The 16,947-nt window shown below is 45.6% G+C and overlaps 1 pseudogene; it reads right to left on the bottom strand.

Annotated features, from left to right (window-relative positions):
* Positions 1-2,201: 2,201 nt before the first annotated feature.
* LOC131486569 (olfactory receptor 2AT4-like) lies at positions 2,202-3,150 on the bottom strand (annotated as a pseudogene).
* Positions 3,151-16,947: the final 13,797 nt, after the last annotated feature.

The following is a 16,947-nucleotide window of genomic DNA, read 5'->3' as shown; positions in this document are numbered from 1 at the left end:
CTCTCTCACAAAATAAGTACGTTTAAACAAATAAATAAACAAGATAATTTTTTAAAAAAGAACCCCAGGGGCGCCTGGGTGGCTCAGTTGGTTAAGCATCTGACTTTGGCTCAGGTCATGATCTTACGGTCGGTGAGTTCAAGCCCTGCTTCGGGCTCTGTGCTGACAGCTCAGAGCTGGGAGTCTGCTTCAGATTCTGTGTCTCCCTCTCTCTCTGCCCCTCCTTTGCTCATGCTGTTTGTCTCTCTCTCTCTCTCAAAAATAAATAAAGATTAAAAAAATTTTAAAAAAAGAACCCCACTTTTCATTTTTATAAGAAATATGCCTTCTCTTCACAATGTATGCCATCTGTATGCATTTATAAAAAAAATGTAGTTTAAGATACCAAATGTTTTCACTCATGTGAATCCTGAGAAACTTAACAGAAGACCATGGGTGAGGGGAAGGGGGAAAAAAAAGTTACAGAGAGGGAGGGAGACAAACCATAAGAGACTCTTAAATACTGAGAACAAACTGAGGGTTGATGGGGGGTTGGGGAGAGGGAAAAGTGGGTGATGGACATTGAGGAGAGCACCTGTTGGGATGAGCATTGAGTGTTGTATGGAAACCAATTTGAAAATGAATTATATTTAATATAAAAAAATGTAGTTTAGCCTTGCCTGTCTTTAAACTTTATATAAGTGGCATCATATCATATATATCTTTTTGAGTCATAATTTTTTTGCTCAACACTTTGTGAGATTCCTCATGTTGTAGTGCATATACGTAGTTCATATGTATGCCATATTTTATTGGCATCCAGTGTTACATCTAAGGAAAATTTTACAAGTTATAGAAATGCTGCCATGCCAGATAATAAAGTATGTGGATCTTCAACATGATAAGACAGTGATGAAGTGTTTTCCAAAGTGGTTGTACTTACAAACACTCCCACTATCAAAGTGTGAGGGTTCCATCAACCCATATGCTCCCTATATTGGATATTGTCAGACTTGGACATTTTAGCCCATCTGATGGGTTTTCTAGTGGTAACTATTTGTTGTTGTAATTTGCACTTCTCCTGTTACTACTAGGTTGAGTGTGTTTTCTTAGACTTACTGGTCACCTGATTGTGAAGCATCTTGCTAATTTTCCTTATGACTTGACTATTTCTAAAAATTGACTTGAATTAATTCTCTCTGTATTCTGGATGAATCCTGGGTCCTTTCCTTGGTGATATGCATTGCAAATAACTTTTTCTGTTCTGGAGCTCAGCACTCCACTCTCTCTTTGGTGCCTTTTGATGAACAGAAATTCTACATTTTAAAAGCAGTCAAATTTATCATTTTTTTCCCCTAGGTCTAGAGTTTTTGAAAAATCTTGCTTAAGAAATACCTCCCTGGGGCGCCTGGGTGGCTCAGTCAGTTAAGCGTTTGACTTTGGCTCAGGTCATGATCTCACAGTTCATTAGTTTAAGCCCCTCACTGGGCTCTGTGCTGACAGCTCAGAGCCCGGAGCCTGCTTCGGATTCTGTGTCTCCCTCTCTCTCTGCCACTCCCCTGCTCATACTCTCTCTCTCTCTCTCTCAAAAATAATAAAAATAAAAACATTTAAAAAAAGAGAAATACCTCCCCATCCCAAGATGAGAGCTATACTCTTCTATAGATTTTTATAGTTTTGCCTTTCATATTTAGATATTTAATGATTATTTAATGCTTGCTTGAGGTAAGGGACAAATTTCATGTGGATACCTGATGGTATTAATACTATTTATTATATGTCCATCTTTCACACCGCTCTGCTGTGTCATGTTCATATATTTAAGGGTCTGATTCTGGACTCTCTATTCTGTTCTATTGATCTACATTCTACCCATGTCTTAATAACTAACTTTTCTGTGTTCTCATATTTATTACTATTTTAGCATTATTATATTAAAAAATCTATTTGATACTTTTATGAGACTGACTCACTGCCCAGAGTGTTAAGAAGGTGATAATTTTGATACTTTTAAGAAAATACTTCTTCTGTTTTATCTGACCTTTTTCTTTCCACAGAAGGGTTGATTTCATAGCCAATATATCATTAATGGAAATGGAAGTCTCAATGGTATATTTTGGGCCCTACTCTAAGGCACTCTTCCCTTCAAAAAACATTTTTGATGACATAATTTATTTTTAGCACACCGGTATCCTGGGAACAGAATTAACTACATCTAAGAATCAAGGGTCCCTCCAATGCCCTGGGTCCCAGGGACATGCCATTCTGATGATGGCTGCTTTGACATCCTTGTTCCTCAGCACGTAGATGAGAAGGTTGAGGACAGGTGTGAGAATATCATATACCACATTGCCCATGATGTGGAAGTCGAGTGGCAGGTTAGCTCTGTAGGCCACATAGGCTATGGCAATGGATAAGTAGTAGGTGCCAACCACCAGGAGGTGGGAGCTGTAGGTGGAGAAGACTTCTGAGCGTCCTTCTCGGGAGCTGATGTGAAGCACCGAGGCCAGGATGTGGGCATAGGAGAGAAGCACCAGGACAAGGGGCAAGAAGTATACTGCCATGGCAATACAGAAGCCCATGAGGCGTGGTGTCTGAGCAAGAGACCTGGACCACAGCCAGGTGGTCACAGAAGCAGTGATAGATGTGAGCAGTGTTGTCAAAAGCCATGTGGGAAGTCTGCACCACTGCTGGGTTGGCCAGGAGGAGGGCAGTGAGCCAGGCACAGGCTGCCAGTGCAGCATTGGTCTGTGGAGTCATGAGGACAGGGTAGTGCAGTGGGTGGCAGACAGCCACATAGCGGTCATAGGCCATGACCACCAGGATGAAGGCTTCTGAGCAGGAGAAGCTATGGAAGAGGTACATCTGCAGGAAGCAGGCAGGGAAGCTGAGGAAGTGGTCCCCAAGTAAGAATAAGGATGACATTTTGGGGACGACGGTTGTAGTAGAATGTCCAAGGCTCAGAGCTGATCAGGAAGAAGTACATGGGCTTGTGGAGGCTGGGCTCTGCCACCACAGCCAACAGGATCAGGCATTTCCCAGCAGGATGAGCAGGTAGATTAAGAGGAAAATCAAGAAGACAGGGAGGAAGAAAGATTCATGCAGAGACAGGATGCCTACCAGGTAGAAGACCAGTGAGTAGTTCTCTGATCCATTACAGATGGCTTCCATCAGCACATATCTAGAAACCAGAACAATCAGGGAAACATTAGCTAGAACATTCATCTTTCCCTTTTCAACCATAGATCTCAATCCCAATAGTTTCTTTGAGTCTAGAATTTCATTTCACATCTAAGATGCCCATAATGATGAGGTGTCTAATGAGCAATGCTTGAAAGAGCTGGTCCTGTCTGGGGGAAGAAAAGTGGACACAAACACCTGAAGGGCTGTTAAAGGGCAGCCATGCTTACCAAGAACTAGTGCTAGTGTTAGTAGCTCCAGGAGCCCAGAGTTCAGCCCCACACATGGAATAAGTTTCTTACAGTTATAACTATCCTATTAGGTACAAATTTGGCCTGAAAATTAGTAGATTCCATATAACTAGAGGTATGCAGGCTGGGGGCTTTTTGGCTGAAATGCTACAGAGAGATTTTAATATCTGGGTAAGAGCTAGATTACAAAACTTTTATGCAGCCTTCTAACCCTAGATCCATTGGTTCTTAAAAAAAAAAAAAAGTAACATAAATGAATCACATCAATCAGATTGTGGAGTTTCGTGGGCAGACATATTCCATCCAAGAGAATAAGTCTTGGGAAGCATCCATTTCAGTTCAAATGTCAATTAAAAATCAAGTAGCTACTTTGTTAGTTAGTTCAGTAGCTCCTTTAAGGCTATCTTGTGTGGTAGCCTACCTCCTGCCGCCGTGGGTGAAGGAACATTCTTGGTATGAAATGTGGATGAGCCCCTCATTGGATTTTGCTCTCTGTCAGCGCTAGAATCTTGAGTGCAGTCATTTGTCACAAGCCCATCAAGTCCAGAGATATCTACATAGCAGTTCCTGGTGGAGTTCTTTAACCTGAGACCTCATAAGGACAATGGGATCACTGGTTGATAATGACAAAGCAAGGGCCTGGGTGACTCAGTCATTTGAGCATCTGACTTCGGCTCAGGTTGTGATCTCATGGTTGGTGAGTTGGAGTCCTGTATCAGGTTCCCTGTTGTTAGTGTGGAGCCTGCTTGGGATCCTCTCCTCGCCTCCTCACTCTCTGCCCCTCCCCTGCTTTCGCTCTCTCTCTCCCTCAGAAATAAAATAAAACATATGAAAAGAGAGAGAGAGAGAACAACGAAGCTAAAGTCTGTGGTAAAAACCTACGTACCTTACTCTAAGGTTCCCTTGACCCTACTTACATACCTCTAAGCCTAAGGGTTGTCAGTGGATTCTGATAAAGGCTTTCAACTCATAAGCTCTATGGGACTGGTGGGAAGCCTTCTTCAGAGACACTGAGAGAACCATTTCTATATAGCTCTGGATTCAATTCCTCTTCTACACCCCACGTCCCACCCCATTCTCATCTCACACCATCTGGATTGGGGCGTTGTGTCTCTTGAATCAGTGTCCCTTGTCTCTACGTTTCCATTTGCTTGAGGACTCCCTTTCTATGATCTCTTACTGTGATATCATAGGGAGGGCTGCTTGCTCCAAGGAGCACTACAGACTGCTGTCTGCCTAACTCAGGAACAGTCGCCCTTTCTGTGTAGCTGGGGCTGTGGGCCTCTGTCTCCGAACTGGGTACCTGTGACCTGTCTTCCATGGAGCAACAAGAACTGATTTTCCCAGAACTTCCTCGTGTTAGCACTGAAATTCCCATGTCCCAGGAAATAGCTCCATGCACAGCAAATCAAATGTTGGTTACCCCACAAGGGTAGAGGTACTGTATGTACCTTTGGTCGAAGGAGTCATTTTCCGAATGGAATCTGAGTTGGAGATGAATTCTCCCCCTAGTCGGAAAAAAAACGGACTCCAGGGAACTTCCATATGTCTTGCCCCTTCCTAGCTGCTGTAGCTTGGCAGGTGTTGTTACTGTTTAAGTATTTTATGCCCAGTAACCCCGACCCTTCCTTCCTTTTTTTTTTTCTTTTAAGTTACAACATTCTACTTATTTATTTATTTACTTATTTTTTATTAATTTATTTTCAAGTTAGTTAACAAACAGTATTGTCTTGGCTTCAGGTGTAGAACCCAGTGATTTATCTCTTACATATGACACCCAGTTCTCATCCTGAAAAGTGCCCCCCTTAATGCCTGTCACCAGTTTAACCCACCCCACCACCTCCCTCCAGCAGCCCTCAGTTTGTTCTCCGTATTTGAGAGTCTTTTATTGTTTGCCTCACTCTGTTTTTATCTTACTTTGCCTTCCCTTCCCCTATATTCATCTGTTTTGTTTCTTAAATTCCACAAATGAGTGAAATAATATGATATTTATCTTTCTCTGACTGACTTCTTTTGCTTAGCATAATACACTCTAGTTTCATCCACATTGTTGCAACAAGTGAGATTTCATTGTTTTTGATTGCTGAGTAATACTCCATTGTATATGTATATATACCACATTTCTTTATCCAGTCATCAGTTGATGGGAATTTGGGCTTTTCCATAATTTGGCTATTCTTGATTGCACTGCTATAAACATTGGGGTGCATGTGCCCCTTTGAATTAGCAGTTTTGTGTCCTTTGGGTAAATTCCTAGTAGTGCAATTGCTGGGTTGTAGGGTAGTTCTATTTTTAACTTTTTTTATAACCTCCATACTGTTTTCCAGAGTGGCTGCACCATTTTGCATTCCCACCAACAGTGCAAGAGGGTTCCCCTTTCTCCACATCCTCACCAACATTTGTTCTTTCCTGAGTTTCCTAATTTTAGCCATTCTGACAGGTGTGAGGTGATATCTCATTGTGGTTTTATTTGTGTTTCCCTGATGATGAATAATGTTGAGCATCTTTCATGTGTCCGTTAGCCATCTGAATATCTTATTTGTAAAAGTGTCTATCATTTCTTCACTGAATTATTTGTTTTTTGGGTGTTGAGTTTGGTAAGTTCTTTATAGATTGAATACTAACCCTTTATCCAATATGTTATATGCAAATATCTTCTCCAATTCCATCCATTGCCTTTTAGTTTTGTTGATTGTTTCCTTTGCTGTGCAGATTATTTATCTTGATGAGATCCCCATATTTCATTTTTGCTTTTATTTCACTTGCCTCTGGAGACATGTCAAGTATGAAGTTGCTGTGGCCGAAGTCAAAGAGGTTGCTGCCTGTTTTCTCCTGTAGGATTTTGATGGTTTCCTGTCTCACACTTAGGTATTTTATCCATTTTGAATTTATTTTTGTGTATGGTGTAAGAAGGTGGTCTGGGTTCATTCTTCTGCATGTTGCTGTCCAGTTCTCCCAGCACCATTTGCTAAAGAGAGTTTTTTCCATTGGATCCTCTTTCCTACCTTGTCAAAGATTAGTTGACCATATATTTGTGGGTCCATTTCTGGGTTGTCTATTCTGTTCCACTGATATATGTCTGTTTTTGTACCAACACTATACTGTCTTGATGATTACAGCTTTGTAATACAGGTTAAAGTCTGGGATTGTGATGCCTCCAGCTTTGGGGGTTTTTTTTCAACATTACTGTGGCTACTCAGGATCTTTCGTGGTTCCATACAAATTTTAGGACTGTTTGTTCTAGCTCTGAAGAATGCTGGTGTTATTTTGATAGGAATGGAAGGAAAGCTTCCAAACTCATTCTATGAAACCAGAATTACCTTGTTTCCAAAACCAGACAAAGACCCCACTAAAAAGGAGAATTATAGGCAAATATCCCTGATGAAACTGGATGCAAAAATTCTCAACAAGATTCTAGCAAGTCGAATTCAACAATACATTGAAAGAATTATTCAAGCGGGATTCATTCTTGGGCTGCAGGGTCGTTTCAATATTCACAAATTAATCAACGTGATACACCACATTAATAGAAGAAAAGATAAGAACCATATGATCTTGTCAATAGATGCACAAAAAGCATTTGACAAAATGCAGCATCCTTTCTTGATTAAAAAAAAACAACCCTCAAGAAAGTCGGGAAAGAAGGATCATATCTCAACATCATAAAAGCCATATATGAAAGACACACAGCTAATACCATCCTCAGTGGGGAAAAACTGAGAGCTTTCCCCCTAAGATCAGCAAGGTGGCAGGAATGTCCACTCTCACCACTGTGTTCAACATAATGTTGGAAGTCCTAGCCTCAGCAGTCAGACAACAAAATAAAATAAAAAGCATCCAAACTGGCAAAGAAGTCAAACTCTCACTCTTCACAGATGACATGATACTCTACATGGAAAACCCAAAAGACTCCACCAAAAAACTGCTAGAACTGATCCATGAATTCAGCAAAGTCGCAGGATATAAAAATCAATGTACAAAAATCAGTTGCATTTCTATACACCAATAACGAAGCAACAGAAAGAGATATCAAGGAATCGATCCCATTTATAATTGCACCAAAACCCATAAAATACCTATGAATAAACCTAACCAAAGAGGTAAAAGATCTGTTTGCTGAAAACTATAGAAATCTTATGAAAGAAATTGAAGAAGACACAAAGAAATGGAAAACATTCTGTGTTTGTGGATTGGAAGAACAAATATTGATAAAATGCAGATACTATCCAAAGCAATCTACACATTCAAATGCCATCCCAATCAAAATAACCCGAGCCTTCCTTTCTTGTGCAGTGGGCGCTGCAGAGAATTGAGAAGACTCAGAACCCGGAGAGGAGAGATGGCCGAGTGAGCACTCTTCAGTGACTGTGCTCTCTGGAAGCTGTTGAATAAGGTCCCACACAACTCTGGCCACCCAAGACTCAAGTGAGACTTTGCAACCCCCAGAACTGAGCTGAGGGAAGTGTTGGTTCACCCTCTACCTGGACTAAATGATCCAGGGCCACGTTACGCCCACATTCAAATCACTGCTTCTCTGCCCCAACCGCCACTTGAGCAGTTCCACTTGGTTTTCCCAGACCGCCTCCAGCTTCCTTCTCTTTTAACAAAACCCTCCTGAGGTCACAGAATATGTAAGAGTGGAAATGGCCCTGCAGATAGGTGAGTCCCTGATCCTTTCTTCACAAAGGAAGAATCGGGCGGGAATGGGATGGGAAACAGTCCCAAGTCAACAGCAGGTCGGTGCCAGAGTTAGTCCTGTGAAGCGGGCCTCCTGGCTCTGGCCTTGGACTTGGCCCAGCAAAGCCAGGACAGCTGGAGAATTGGGAAACTCTGCTTTCCACCGAGGGGAAAATCAGTCTAAAGGTTTATTTTTCCTCTCTCCATTTCTTAGGCTGATGTCAGAGACAGCTCTAAATTTCTATTTTCTTTTGAGGGCATTTTCTAACAGTTTCAGATGGACTGGTTACCAAACAGAGGCTCTACATGGCTACAAAAATGCTCTTTTCAAGTCATGACTTAAGGAAGAGATGGGCTGGGCACACATCTGCATGGAAAAGTTCATGGCAGCCAAGCCCCATGTCCTGAGCAGAAAAGTTATACACCTCGTGCCTGGTAAAACCAGCTCCTCAGAAAACCTCAACAAAGATATATTTTTTTAATTATTTATTTTGAGAGAGAGAGAGGGAGCATGTGCAGGGTAAGGGCAAAGAGAGAGGGAGAGAGAGAGAATCCCAAGTAGTCTCCAAACTGTCAGTGCAGAGCCTGACAAGGGCTTGAACTCATGGACCATGAGATCATGATGTGAGCCAAAATCGAAGTCGGACGCTTAACTGACTGAACCACCCAGGCACCCAAAACAAATATTTTTTAATGAATGAATTAATGAATGAAAGGGTAAACCTGAGTCAAACTCCACTTTTTCCCACAATGGACTAGTCCACAGTGTTTTCTATTTTCTTTTATTTTAGCATTTAGATTGATACAAACCACATTTCCCTCAAAGTTGCTACAATTCTGAGAGGCTATCCCCTCCACTGACTAGGCCCATGTAAGCTGGTCATGCAAGGTTTGCTGGGCAATCACAGAACATCAGAGACAGAAGCGCACTTAAAAGCAAGCAATATAGTCCAATCCCCATTTCTCCCAATATTTCAAATAAAAAGGAGTGACTTGATCAAGGTCACACAGGGGTTGAAGGCAGAGCTGTACTGGAAGCCATATTCCTGGCTCCTTGCCTCTCCACTTTTTTTTTTAAAGTTTATTTATTTATTTTGAGAGAGACTGAGAGAGTGAGCAGGAGAGGGGCAGAGAAAGAGGGAGAGAGAAAATCTCAAGCAGGCTCTGCACTGTCAGTGTGGAGCCCAATGTGGGGCTCGAACTCACGAACCATGAGATCCTTACCTGAGCCAAAACCAAGAGTTGGATGCTTAACCGATTGAGCCACCCAGGGGCCACCTTGCCTCTCCACTTTGGGAGAGGCACTGAAGCTCCCCTGTCTGGAGGCCCACATCATTCCGGGAATTGTCATTCTTGTTTCCCTCATTGGGAGTTCCTTAGGGCTGGAGATTGGCTCTGACTCATCTCCTACAAAACCAGCCTCTCAGTGGGACCCATCTTGCTTCCCGGTGTTTCCACAGACAGACACTGGAGCATGGCTGTCGACACCCACAACCTCAGGGCTTTCTCTCCAGCATTCCTGCAGAATCAGACAACACTTGGCTTTATGAAGACCTTATGATCCTGTTCCCTTATTGTTGCTGATAGTGAGGGAGAGGTCCAGAGAGGGGCTATGACCTGGCTAAAATCACACAGTTAGCAAATCACACAGTTAGCAAATCAGAACCAGACCATCCAGAATGCTATAAATTGGGGCAGAAAGATTTTAACCCATCTCCCTTCTCTTAGAGTCCTTCTCATAATAGGGTGAGAGTCTCTACCTACCTGCCCGCCTGAAGCCTGCCCTCTTAAAACCTTGTCCCTTCTTGGGCTCTGACCAGCTCTGGACTCTTCCTTTGTGGCCTTCATACCTGAGACCTCTGCAGGGTGGCCCAGTTCTCCTGCAACCCAGGCCACTTCAGCTGCCCCCTTCTCTCTCCAGGTCAGCGCTGCCTTGATGGAGAGAACCATGTGGGTCTGGTCCTGGTCCCATTAAACCTCCCAGCCCTGCCCATCACTAGCCTTCTGGAGGCTCTCCCCCTTGAGATCCCATTCTGCTGGGGCCCTGAGTAACGTTTTTCTGGAGACTCCCAAGTGGCTAATTAGTAGCAACCACTGGGCTTTGCTGATATGAGAACAACAAGAGTAACTGTCTTCACCGGGGCTCAGAACTGTGTGGTCTGTGGACATTTTCCCAGCTATTCACCAATAACTTGTATCCCTGTGTGATGGATGAGGAAACTGGGGATCAGAGGTGAAAGGGATTTTCCAAGTCACACAAGAAGCCCAGGGCAAAGGGGGGATCTGAGGTCTTACATTTGCTAACTCTCAGACTAGTCTCTGAGCCAACCAACCACACAAATGAGGAAAAATTTGTGAAAACTCTCTATGTAAATGTGAAACCAGTCCTGTGCTAGTGGCCAGGGGATGGGGGTAGGGCCTTGAGTGTTTTGAAGCTAGAGAAACAAGTGTGACAGCAGGGAGCCACTCAGTTTCTCAGATCTTCACTCTTTCACACTCACCTGCCCTCTCTTGCTCAATCTTGCTCTTTGTCAGACACTTTATAACTCAGTCCAGCTTCCTCCAGGAAGCCCTCTGTGATTTCATTTCCTCCAGCTCCCAGTGCTCTTGCATTCCTCTGGATTAACTAGGCCTGGCTACCTATGCTGATCATTTTAAAAATAAAGAGAACTGAGGATCACCATTCATTCCATATTGAATGAAGTTGGCTGTGTTCTGGCTGCCTGACCACAGTGAATTGACACAGTCTATTGGGGGTAGTCAATGACAACACTGACAAGCAATCATATCCAGTGTGATGTGTACTACTATAGAGTTGGAGGGCTCAGAGGAGGGAACAAAGCAGGCTTGTATCATGGAACACATCTATTGGGCTGGTTGTGAATTATAAGCAGGTGAAGAGAGCCCTTCAGGCCAATGAGGCAGAGACAAAGTCAGGAAGGGCTGAAAAAGCAGAGGTGTGTTTGAGGGGCAGATAGAAGAGAATTTGGGGTGCAGTACAGAGGGGAAGACTGGGAGTCTCAAAAAGTGAAGCTACAAAAGTTGGCAGGGGCCAGAGAGAGAAGAGCTCAAATTCCAGACCACAGAATAAGAACTCAGCATGAGACACTGGAGAGCCAGGGCCAGTTTTCAGGCAGGGGACTACCAGTCAGCTGCCTGTTCCAGAAAGATCACCCCCACTGCCAGGTGGAGAGCAGATACTAGCTGTCTAGAGTGGCTAGAGGCAGGGAGGCCAGCTGGGGAGCTGATTGGTGAGAAAAGGAATGGGGAGAAGTAACAGCATTCCTGATGGCAGAAACCGCTGATGTTCCTGAGTGTTTACTTGTGCTAATGATGTGCCTGGGTGGTCACATGCTTCATCGCAGTTCATCCGAGTGTTGGTTTTCATTACCCTGGCTTTATAGATGAGAAAACTCAGAAAGGTTAAGTAACTAAACCTGCTCTTGTCCCTCCTCTGGGCTGACAGTGAGTCACTGTTAGAATTCTATCCATCTCCAAGGATTAGAGAAACCATCAAGGGACTGAATGGCCAAAATTTGATAACTGTGCATGGAAGAATCCAAGCATTCTGGCTTGAGTGACAAGGCAGATAGTGGTGATGTTGACTGAGACACGGGACATGGTGGTGGGCAGTGGGCAGTGCAGGTGGGAAGATAGTTTTGGAGGAAGATAATGAGTTTGGTTTTGGACATGTTGCATTTGAAGAGCCAATGAGACATTCAAGTGGAGATGTCCAGCAGATATTTGAGGGATTAAACCTGGAGCCCAGGAAAGAGCTGAGTTGCAGACAAGGACTGGAGGAGGCCTTTGTTTTATGGAGCTAAGGAGAGAGTGTGAAGTGAGGGGGACAGAACCTTGGAAGAAACCAGCATGAGATAGGGGCAGAAGAACAAGAAAAATCTGTAAAAGTTGCTGAGAAAAAAATGCCCAGAGAACGTGAAGCCACACTGATATCACAGAGGAGTTCCAAAGGACACATGTGGCCAGCAGCAGTAAAGCCGCTGATGGGACCAAAGGATGAGAAGTGGAGACTGTCCAGGGGCCCAGCGAGGAAGAGGCTGCTGGTGACATTGGAATGAACAGGCCCAGGGGAACCGTGGGTGTGGAAGGTTGGGGACTGAGTAAGTGCAAAGAGGGATAGACAGCATTTTCAAGATGTTTGGCTGTGAAGAGAAGCATGTGGTTGGAGGGCAACGAGGGGTCATGGAGGATTTTGTTGTATTTTTTAATTGGAGATATTTGAGCAGGTTTCCCAGCATTTGTTGGTGGAAATGAGCCAGTAGAGAGGGAGAGGAGGGAAAAAAATGGGACAGGGAAGGATGGTCAACAGAGGAGAAGAGGAGCTTCAGGGTCCAAGGTCTGGACTCCTGGTGAGTCAGGTGTGGTGGGGGAGTTGGGAAGGTGGGAGGTGGTAGTTAAAAAAAGAAGGGGGTAAAAGCCAGTTTGCAGATTTAGCAGTGTCGGTGGCGGGGGAGGGGGGGGGAGTCTGATTTCAGACAAGAGTGGTGGGAAAATTTTGTGAAACTGTAGGGGCTGTGGGGAGTTTGTTCTCCACGCAATGGGAGCTGGAGCCTCTTATAGAGGTCTGTGCTCAGATCTTGGTGCCAGACTGATTGGGCTCAAGCCTGGCATTTAGTTTCTTGAGACTGAGTTTCCTCTTGTGTAAAATGGGGGTTTGCTCATTGAGTAAGTATCTCTAGAGTGCAAGCTCTGTGTTCGTGCGGTGCGGGTTGAGAAGAGGTGAATGGTGCGAGCTGTTGTCATAAGCATTTTCCACCCAAATCGCACAAGCTCTGTCCCTCTCGCCTGGCCTCTCGCCTGGGGCCATGGGAGGGCTGGTAACTCTCACAGTCCAGGCCTCTTGCTCCTTAGAAAGGGGAGAGGTCCAGATATGTCTCCAGGAGGAGCCTGTGCATCTCAGGAGCTTTTCTGAGCTCAGAAGAGAAAACAACCTGGCCCTCTGAAGTTCCCACCCAAGCAGAGGCCAGCTGCCTGTGCCACCTCACCCTGGAAAGTCCATGACGCTCTGTCTCTCTGTCTCGCCCCTAGCGCTCTTCCCCCTCACTGGCACAACGCTCTGACAGACTCGAGAGGCTGGAAAAGGAAGGTGCCAAGGGGGAAAGGGAAGTTATAAATACATTCAGGGAGAGCCTAGGCTGCCTTTCCAGCTGTGGGCAGGAGGCCATGGAGCTCCAGGGAAGAGCGTCCAGAATGAGGGCCCACATGGGTGGGGCCTCTAGCATTCTCATCCCTGTCACCATCCTCCTGCCACCAGGAGGCAGGGTGGCACCAGCTTTGGGGGTTCAAACCCTAGCTCTTTCACTTATCACTCCACTTGGGCAAATGACTTCACGGTCTCTCTGCCTCTGTCCCCCCTGAGAGAATGGGGAGCACCAGTGAAAGCACCAGCAACAGTGGCTGCAGTGAAAGTCTAGCGAGATACTCTAAGTGAGAGTATTTTGCAAGCTGAAGGGCTGTGAGGAAGTTTTCTATTGCCATCACCACCATAGCCACAGAGAGGCCACTCCCCTGGATGTCTTCTCTTCTAAGGTTTTTCACCTTGGAAGGCTGGAGGCAGAAGAATTGGCTGTGGAAACCTCCCTGAAGGTATGACCAGACTGTTCAATGCTCACAGACCAAGGTCTGTGTAGAGAACTAGGGTATGATTCTGACCTTGTCCATTTTCTTCCTGAAAGAGTCAGAAGGAACACTTGGGGCCGGGGGGGTGGTGGTGGCGGTTGGCAGTGGTCCTTGAAGGGTGAGTGCTAATCCTGCAACAAAGGGAGGAAGGGCATTTGACCAGGGGGGGCACTGCACATGTACAAGTACCAAGACATAAGTGTGTCTGGTACGCTCTGGGCAGGGGACCATTGCAGGTGGGAAGGCTGGTAAGGTAGGTTGTAGGTACGAAATGACAAACATCAATTTTAGGCTAAAAAATAAACTTTGCTCTGAGGAGCAAGGCTGGGTGCCATGAGATTGGGGTTTAGAGATGACTCTGGGAGAATGGGGGGAATGAATTAGAACAAAGAAACTAGAATCACCGAAGAGCAAAGGGACTGCAAGAGTTTGGAGGAATTAGGAGTGGAGTCATCTAAGGTGGTTGGGGAGAAGGAGACAAGAATATGAGGGCAGAGACTCGCTGTGGGGAGGGAGTCAGGGATGGGCCTGACTCCAATGAGACTGGGCGCTTAACAGGGGCCTGGCAGGGACAAGTCTCCATGCCAATGATGAGCTCTTGCTGAGCTGGAGGTACCTGGGTGACCCCCAGAAACAGGTGGACATCAGGAGGAACAGAATCTAGGAATCTGCTGGAATTTAAGCCCTTTCTGCTGTGAAAGGGAAACCTGAGATTTGAGGAAGAAAGTGACACACCCAAACTCATTCAGATGGTCATCAGTAGAATAGGCCTGGACCCCTGTCAAAGGTGCTTAACTCAGTACTCAACTCTATTCAACCCCACGGCTTAAGGACAGGTAGACAGATGACTGAGTCCTCAAACTAGCTGTCTGACATAGTTAAGTGCCATGATTCAGGACACAAAATCTGGGGTCAGACTGTATAGGTTAAATACTGGTTCTGCCTCTTAGCAGCTGTGGGCGAGTCTCTAATGTCTCGGTGCCTCAGATTCCTCATCTGTAAAGTGGGGGTTATAATGGGCGATTGGGAACATTAGCTGAGTCAATGCATGTAAAGAACTTAGAACAGTGTTTGGCATGTAATGAATACCAGCCATATTTATTATATCAGTTGTATAGTTGGGGAAACTGAGGCTTAGAAAAATTAAGTAGCCACCCAGGGCCACATAGCTAGTTGTGGGCAGAGCTCAGGCCTACGTGGCTCCAAAGACAGGATTGGTTTGCTTATGCTGAACTTCCTTCCCTTGTGGCTATCTCTGGAAGACGGTTGATGTTTTTAATTCAAGAGACAGGAGTCCCCAGCCTAAGGACCCTTGAGGAAGAGATTCTGTGGTCCTGGGCTCTGATTCTGGGCCCTGCTCAGATTTGGTAGAGAGATTCACCCGCCCTTGCCAGAGACCTGGTCTGCTCTATTTGGGACATCTCAGGCCTGGTCTCTCCTTTCTTCCAGTAAGACTCATGTGTGTTTCACCCAGAGGACAAAAAAAGGGCAGGCCTTTAAATAAGTACAGCACCACTTTGCTAGTGAGAGTGTTCTAGGCATGAGTGCCAGAACAGTTGGAGTGGGCAAATCTAGGAAGAGTGTATGCCGAGGAGGGAGAAGTAGGTGTGTTTGGGGTGGAACGTGAGAAGGAGAGAATTGAACAAAATGCAAACTGACAATGCTCCAAATAAACAGCACTGATGAACCCAGCTGCTCCTGAGAGTTAGAACAGAGGCAAGTTGGGAGTCCTGCCCTGGCCCAGACTGGGCCCTAATGCCAGACAGAATTCTATTTGCCCCAGCAATTCTCACCGGAGCATCTGCGGAGGGCCAGCCTGGCAGAGATCAGCTGCCTGTGCTGCTCTGCTTCCTGTCTTCCCTATCTGCAGGCTTACAACCCCATCAGGGAGGAAGTGACTCATCTTCCTAGATGAAGCATGCGGCATGCTTCCCCGGCAGCTGGCGTAAACTCTGCCCGAGTCACAGAAATGAATCCTGGGGAGTAATGGGCCCTTGGGTTTCTGTAGATAACCCATGCGGTGCTGCTGCGTGTACTTTCCAGAGCAGTTGCCTCAAGAGGATAAAATAACAAGTAATGTTGACTGAGTACCTATTACCCACCTACCAGGCCCTGTGCAAAGACATCCCCTTATTAGTCCCATCCTACAGATGAGAAAACAGAGGCATAAAGTCACACAAGGATATGGAGTTTCAGTTTGGGGAGATGAAAAAGTTGTGGAGACGGGTAGTGGTGGTGGCTGCCCCAAAATGTGAACGTACTTAATGCCACTGGATTGTACACTTACAGTGGTAACAATGGTAAATCTTACGCTATGTGTATTTTACCATGATACAAAACAACTTACAAACAAGCAAAGAATTAAGTAACACAGCTACCAAGTAGAGAAGCTAGGAGTCACACCCCGAAGTCCTGCCCCAAGGCCTTGTTCTTGACCATTTGCCATTTTGTCTCATCTGCAAGTGGAGATACTGACCTGGCCGAAGACTACAGAGAGACTGGGGCACTGGCCATCAGGCTGGGAAAGATGGGTTTATCCTGAGGGCCGCTGGGGAGAGCAGGGCAGGGCAGAGTTTTAAGCAGGGAGGGGCAGCATTAGATTTAAGGATTGGAAAGATCCCTCAGGCTTTTAGGAGGAGGGGCTGGAGGTGGGGAGGAAGCTGGGGCAAGTCCCAGCCAAGAGCCCCTGGTGGTCTGGACCACGGTGGGGACAGAGGAATGGGACGAAGTGGGCCAGTTTGAAAGACTTGTGAAGCAAAATAGAAAGTTGTGGAGGGGAGGGAGAGAGGCAGGAGCAAGCTGTGACTGCTCTCACTGGGCTCCTCCTGGCCTGCCCACTTCAGCCTCCTCTGACAGCGGTCCTTCCACTCCCTTTCCCTGACTGGAGTCTCTGGGAGGAAAAGCTCAGGGTGCAGCCTCCTCTCTGGTCCCCAGGGGGCAGTGTTGCAAAGCCTTCTGAGAGTTGGCCCTTGCTTCAAACTACCTGCAGTGGGGGGCAGATGCTGGCTCCCCTCTGTCTCTCCTCCCAGCCTTGGCTGCACCCTTCCCCCACGTCCTCTTTTCCAGGAGCCAAATTATTAATAACCATAATCCCTCATGCCCCACACTTGACACCTTACAAAAACAGTGATACATCGATAAACTCATGTGGTTCTTCCCCAAAGACAAGAGTGGGGAGTGAGACCCTTCCTTTTATCCCTCCACCACCATTTTATACTAA

The sequence above is a fragment of the Neofelis nebulosa genome, chromosome 10 (assembly GCF_028018385.1).
Source record: "Neofelis nebulosa isolate mNeoNeb1 chromosome 10, mNeoNeb1.pri, whole genome shotgun sequence".
Classification (NCBI taxonomy): Eukaryota; Metazoa; Chordata; class Mammalia; order Carnivora; family Felidae; genus Neofelis; species Neofelis nebulosa.
Note: the sequence above shows the minus strand (reverse complement) of the source record. Positions and strands in the feature narration are given on the sequence as shown.